Source organism: Chiloscyllium punctatum, chromosome 17 (genome assembly GCF_047496795.1).
Source record: "Chiloscyllium punctatum isolate Juve2018m chromosome 17, sChiPun1.3, whole genome shotgun sequence".
Lineage (NCBI taxonomy): Eukaryota > Metazoa > Chordata > Chondrichthyes > Orectolobiformes > Hemiscylliidae > Chiloscyllium > Chiloscyllium punctatum.
This window is the reverse complement of record NC_092755.1, coordinates 7,629,780-7,636,443: the sequence shown is the minus strand read 5'-3', so window position 1 is coordinate 7,636,443 and position 6,664 is coordinate 7,629,780. Positions and strand designations below refer to the sequence as shown.

At 43.4% G+C, this 6,664-nt stretch overlaps 1 non-coding gene across 1 annotated transcript; it reads left to right on the top strand.

Annotated features, from left to right (window-relative positions):
- The first annotated feature begins 402 nt into the window (after window positions 1-402).
- On the top strand, window positions 403-474 carry trnah-gug (transfer RNA histidin (anticodon GUG)). The gene has a single exon. It is a non-coding gene; the product is annotated as a tRNA-His (tRNA).
- Window positions 475-6,664: the final 6,190 nt, after the last annotated feature.

Below are 6,664 nucleotides of genomic sequence, written 5' to 3'. Positions count from 1 at the left end.
AATTTTGGGCCACAGGGCAGTGTGGTTGATTGGTGCGGGTGTCCCGGAGATGTTCCCTAAATCGCTCTGCGAGGAGGCGTCCAGTCTCCCCAATGTAGAGGAGACCGCGCCGGGAGCAACGGATGCAATAAATGATATTGGTGGATGTGCAGGTAACAAAAGCTGCACTGTCCCCAGAGTCTTTGATGTTTTGGAGAAATCTATTTACCTCAACCTTCAGCACATTAACGATGGAATCACCACAGCCTCTGTGGGCGCCGATGTTAAACGGTCAGCCCATTCTGAGTTCCCACATATTTGCCACTGTTCGCTGAGCACTGATATTGTGCATTTGGTGCTCTGCCTAACATTTCTTATGATACTGTACTTATGGTGCACGTTAAAAGTGTTTGACTGTGGGGTGCCGTGATCGTATAGTGGTTAGTACTCTGCGTTGTGGCCGCAGTAACCTCGGTTCGAATCCGAGTCACGGCAGCAATCGCTCCATTTGTCCCAGTCTTTTGTGAAACACAAAGGAATCAGTCGTTTTAACGTTTTGATTTTCTCCAAGGTGATTTTATTTTCCTTCAAGCTCTGCTCGCTCACATCTCTGTGGTTTCATATGTCAGAATTCAAATCCACCTGTTCTCAGAGATTTCTTCCCTCCTAAGATCACTAACCGAACTTTCCATCCCATACCCCCATTTCATTAATTTGGAGATGCCGGTGTTGGACTATGGAGTACAAAGTTAAAAATCACCCAACACCAGGTTATGATCTTACAGGTTTAATTGAAGCACTAGCTTTCGGAGCGCTGCTCTTTCATCATGTGTTTATGGAGTCATTTCCTATTTCATTAAGGCATTGTAGAATCTATTACAGACTCTCCCATTGATCCCGATCAGTCTGTGTGGCTGCGGTCACTGTTACTGGGTGAACGTGCCCCAACCCCACCACCGGGACCTGCAGACCATTTGATCCATTTGGTTACCACTGTTGTGAGTTCAATCCTCATGTAGCAGCTTTTACCGACATGGACCAGAGATTATTGGGGGGGAGGTGTCAAGCTCAGGAAAATGGCACAGAACAGTATCGGGGAAAAGCGACTTCATTGGATATGATCAGTTTCACTGCTTTTCTGCAATGGCCGAGAGCTATTACCACTGAACACTGGACTGTTTATTCAGACACCATGGACTCAGGTTTGACTCAGACCATGCTAGGTGGTAGAATTGGGATTCAATAAATACCTGGAATTACGAATCTAAAAACTCCTATATATCCATGTTCAATTGTTGAAAAAAAATCTGACGTCATTTAAGGAATGAAACTGCCATTCTTACCTGCTCGGGCCTTCATGTGACTCCAGACTCACTACAATATGGTTGAGTCTCAACAACCCGCTGTGCAATTAGGGATGGCAATAAATACTGCCGAACCAGCGACGCCCTCATACTGTAACGGAATAGAAAAAAAAGTTCATTCGGCTCTATATAGATTACTTTGCGCAGTTCTGCAATTCAGAGTACTTCTTGGATGTGATCGCACTGGGAACGTTGCAGAAGATTCACTGGGATATTGTCTGGGCTGAAGAGTTTCAGTTGTGAGGAGTTCACTGGGGTTGTTTGTCGCCGAGCAGAGGAGATTGGAGAACACATGACTGAGATGTACAAAATAATGAGGGATATGGATAGGATAGACTGAAAGAAGCGTTTGTTATTGATGGAGAGTTCGAACACTGGGGCCAAGAGACTTCGGAAAAAGGCAGAAAGTTTTGAGTAGATTTGCGGTTAGGGTCAGAGAGGCGGAAATCGTCCTAACCTTTAAAAAAATTGAGATGTGAATTTGTGATAAATAAGACTATGGGCTAAACGGTGGAAATCTTGATTCAGGTCGTAAAGCAGTTGTGTTGGACAAGTGTGGCCACAACAGGCTGAAGGGCCACCTTCGATGTTGTTGTCCTCCACAGTATCGTGGTTAGTGTCTCCGCCTGTCACAGGGCACAACTCTCCGCTGGGGGCATCGTAAAGGTATTAAACCTGTCGCTTTGTTCGCAACTGAAAGTTATTAATGCTTGGCCTTCCATTCTCGATTGGACATGTCACAGGAAGGACAGTGCTGTCTGAATCAGCGTGGAGACGGACTGCAGCTCCTGGGGAGAGAGAGTGTCAGTGACAGTGCAAACACGTAACTTCAGCAAACTGCATATTGTGTTTGCGTTGCAATGAAATCCATTTTATTATGTTGTTCCTGACTGATGTGTTTATTTAAAGCAGGAATCTGAGGAAGAAAACAAAGTAAACCCATTCAGATCTGAGTGCAGAAACATTTCCAGCAGCACTAATGAGGTTGTACAGCGTAGAACCGCGTTTGGATGATTGAATTCGGTTTGGTGGGCGCAGCAGGCTTTCACTAGGATGAGTTACCAGTGTGTCAAGCCATTACACATGATACAGATAGTGTTCAATGTGATGGTACACTACAGTGGTTCGCAATGCTGTTAAGTCTGTAGGTCAGGCGGATTGGCCATGTTAAATTGCGCTGATGTGTCCAGGGAGTGACTTCAGTAAGTTGAGTTATCCATGGGTAACGCAGTGATAAGCTCAGCAGTCACACGATGCCAGGTTTTATTCCAGCAGGTTTATTTGAAATCACAAGCCAGAGGCCTGCAGGGATAGAAACGGGAGCTAGGTCTGATTGAGATGCTGTTCAGAGTGTCCCTACAGAATCTATTGGCTGAATTGTACTTTCTGCATTGTAGGGAATCTGTGATTCTATCAGAGGACACTGCCAGCGTTTACTGGGCTGCTAAAACATTGGAGACGATGCTGACGGCGTTTAGTGGGGATGGAATTTTATTTATTTGTGTTTTGGAAAATTTGAAACTAAACCAAGGAAAACCGAATGGAAGTTTTCCGGAGTATTTGAGGTTTGGAGAGAGTAAATACGTGGTACATTCTCTCTTTCAAGTTCATAAATTTCTGAAAGTCAAGATTTCAATACCATTGATGTAGGACAAAGAAATAATGGGAGCAGACTTTCTGTCACTGAGACAATACGTTTCCAAAATATTTGGAAAGGCACATTTAGAGACACACAAGCAGTGAGTTTCACCAGGAGAGAGACAGCCTGTGGCCAGGTAAAAGTGTAAAAGTGGGGTGTAGGAGGGGGAAGGTGCGAGGAATGAATGTCTAATTTGGACGGCTTCAGATGAAAAGAAATATCGGAAACGTCTGGAGCTGAGTAAGATTCAGCAAAAAAAACTCAGAGTCTTGAAAGATTTCTATTAATATTCCACATGAAGCATTATAAATGGAACAGAGCAGATTTTGTATATTGTCAAGGAAAGCTATTCCATAATGATTAGGAAGTGACCCGTCTCTTGGAGATCAATTTCCTGCTTTCATCCCATGCCTTAAAGATGGGAGGATGATCGCCATGATGTTGGGTTCATTTGATACTCACTGAAATCTGCCAACGTAACTGAGCATCAAAACTGGCATCTTGTTTTGTAGTTGAACCTTTTGTTTTTCTCATCAGTATTTTCTTTAAGCTGAAATAAATTCGGAGCAAAATTGAATACAATATTAAGCGTTCCAATCATATAAATACAATTCACTTCCGATCATTGGAATGAACAGAGTGAAGGTGCAGCAAAATTAATAAAATGAAACGAACAAAACTGCATTTCCGGGAAGTTTACCCAGTTCAGGTTCAGCCATATGAGAAAGCCCATCGAGCTAAAACATCACCTTAACTTCTCTCTCTGCATATACTTCCTCACGTGAGAGAGAAACTGAAGAAATTATGCGTCAAGACTAAATGTGTGTGTGAATGTGACGGGAATTTCATGTTTGCTGGTTCATTCTGAGACAGTTCCGACTCGGAATAAATCAAGGACAAGGTATTCCTTCCAAGGACGAGGTCAATTCCTTGGATTTTGCTGGTATTATTATTCCGCTGAAAGCAGAACCATAATGGTGTGGATTCGATTCCGCTCAGGGAATATCTTATCCCCTCGGTGCCCCGTATGTAATCTTGATGTGGTCACATGTGAGCCCCTTTGCCACGGGCTGAAGTGGCCCAGAGGTGAAGGCGGCGGGTTGCTCTTTCATTGTGCATGTGTGGATGTGAATCCTACTCTCGCTGTTACTTCTATCAAACGCAGCTGTGGTTTCCCTTTGTGCCTCGCATCTTCAGTATACATTGGATGGAGAATCTTGCTAATGCCCTTCATTTCACCGGAGATTTGTGATAAATCGATACCTCATCAAAGCAAAGTAAAGAAATTTGTTTCTGTTGAAAGTTAAATTGGGATAATGAAAAGGAGTGCAAACATTTCTTTCCTCTTTTCATTCCATCTTGACTTTCTATGAATTTACCCATAGAAAGTGAAATAAATAAGGAGAGATCGAGTGCAATAGTTTATCCAGTGGGATTGTGAATTTTAATGTAATACTCCACACAAAGGTCTGATCAGTATTTCCAACAGTCAATTGAATTGAAACTGCAGAAAACTTTTCCAATGAAACGAATCTTTCATTCTTTCACAACCTTTTGCTGTATGAAACATCCCGCGATCCATCATCCAGCATGATGACCAAGTTGGCAACAATATAAGATCCACACATTTTGTTTAGTAACTACAACTTCTGCACACACCCATCTGCGGTGTGCCCAGTGCCATTTGTTGTCTTCAGGCCACAGCACATTTCTTGTTCATGAACTTATGAGCCTCGTTTCTGATCTGTCTGATCAGTTTGAGAAACCTTTTCTGTCCCTTCATCCCATCCCCTCAGAACTCTAAATTTATCAATAAAATAAGGCGTTAGACCGAATGATGTAGGATTGGAAGTCAGCCAATCAGCCCATCGAGTCTGCTCCACCATTCAATGAACTCATGGCTGATCTGATAATCCTCAACTCAATTCTTCTGCATTGCCTCGACAAAGCTTCATCGTCTTTCTGATTAAATATCTGTCTGGCACAGTTTGAAAATACACAACAACTCAGCCTCAACAATAGTTTCTGCAAGTAGTTCCACCAATTCACTGGCCCCTGAGCAAAGAAAGTACTCCTCATTTCTGAATTCAATAGGCAATATCTAATTCTGAGTTCATGTCCTCTGGTGCTCTCCTCATACCAGAGGGTAAACCACCTGCCCATAACTACCCTGTCAAGGTCCCATGAATATTGACTGTTTATGAATGTTATTATGTTATTGCGTGATTAGAGAGCTCCCCTCCGCCTCCTTTGTTTCAAGGAGAATAATCCCAGCCCAACCAATCATTCCATGAAGCTCCATTTTCTCCAGTGTTGACAACATGTTCGCCCCCGGCAGCCTCATTTCATATTACTAAGGCAGGGGGAGACATTTATGCGAATAAACAGTTGAAATTTCAAGCATAGACGGGAATTGGAACTTGAAATCAGACAGCGACTGGAATCAGATTAGTCCACACAAGGACGAAATCGAGTAATGATAACTCTGAGAAATGAGACTCTAATTATATCCCACTGACATTCAATGGCTTTACTGTAAACATATTACCCTGTGTAATCGTCAACAGAGCTATTATTTTGGGCAAAAACGGATAGAAGCTGGCTACATAAACACTTTGACAACAACAAGGTGTTCTTGAGACATTTTTTGATTATAAACTCAACTCATTGTTCCGTGAATCCTACATCGTTTGCAAGGCACAAATGAGATGTGGAACATAACTCTCTCCATTTGCCTAGATGGGTGTAGCTTCAATAACACTTAAAGAACTGGACACCGTCCACGACAAAGCAGTCACTTGAGTGTACCCTCTTCAATACCTGCAATATTCATTCCCCACACCGCTAAGGCACAATTGCAGCAGAGTGCACCAACTTCAAGATGTACAGGAGTAAGTCATTTGGGCATTTTTGACAGAACCTTCAAAACTCAACAGCTGTACTGACTATAAGGACAACGAAAAATAATAAGGAAGATGCAACGAAACACCACCAGTTTTAAGTTACCCTCCAATGCCCATAGCACCCTGACTTGGAAAGGAATCAGTGATAAACTCATTGGTGAAACGGTCTTGATGGGCAAAGTTGCATCCTTCAGCCTTCCATATTTTATCTTACATTTTTAAAAAAATGTTGATTTATGCGGTGACGAGACTTGTGATCAGTCCTTTAGCTGTTCCCTGACCTGGTGGTTGCTAAAGTTCTGCTATCATCCCACAGCCTGTGGTCAACAATAGAAAATATCCGAAAACCGTCTCAATGAAATGTTTCCCCTCCAGATTAGAGTGGTGTTGGAAAAGCACAGCAGGTCCAGCAGCATCTGAGGAGCAGGAAAAATGGACGTTTCAGGCAAAAGCCCTTCATCAGGAATGAGACTGCAGCATATGGGATGGAGAGATAATTGGGAAGGGTGTGGGGCTGGGGAGAAGGTAGCTGAAGTGCTGTAAGTGGATGCAGGTGGGGGGTGAACATGAAATGTCAGGGAAGAAGGTGGAGTGGATAGGTGGGATTGAAGATGCACAGGTGGGACAGGTCAGGAGGACGGTGTTGAGCTGGAAGGTGGGAACTGGGGTAAGGTAGGGGGAGGGGAAATGAGGAAACGGGTGAAGTCCAAATTGATGCCATGGGTTTGAAGAGCCCCGACGCGGATTATGAGGCTTTCTTCCTCCAGGCATCGGGTCGT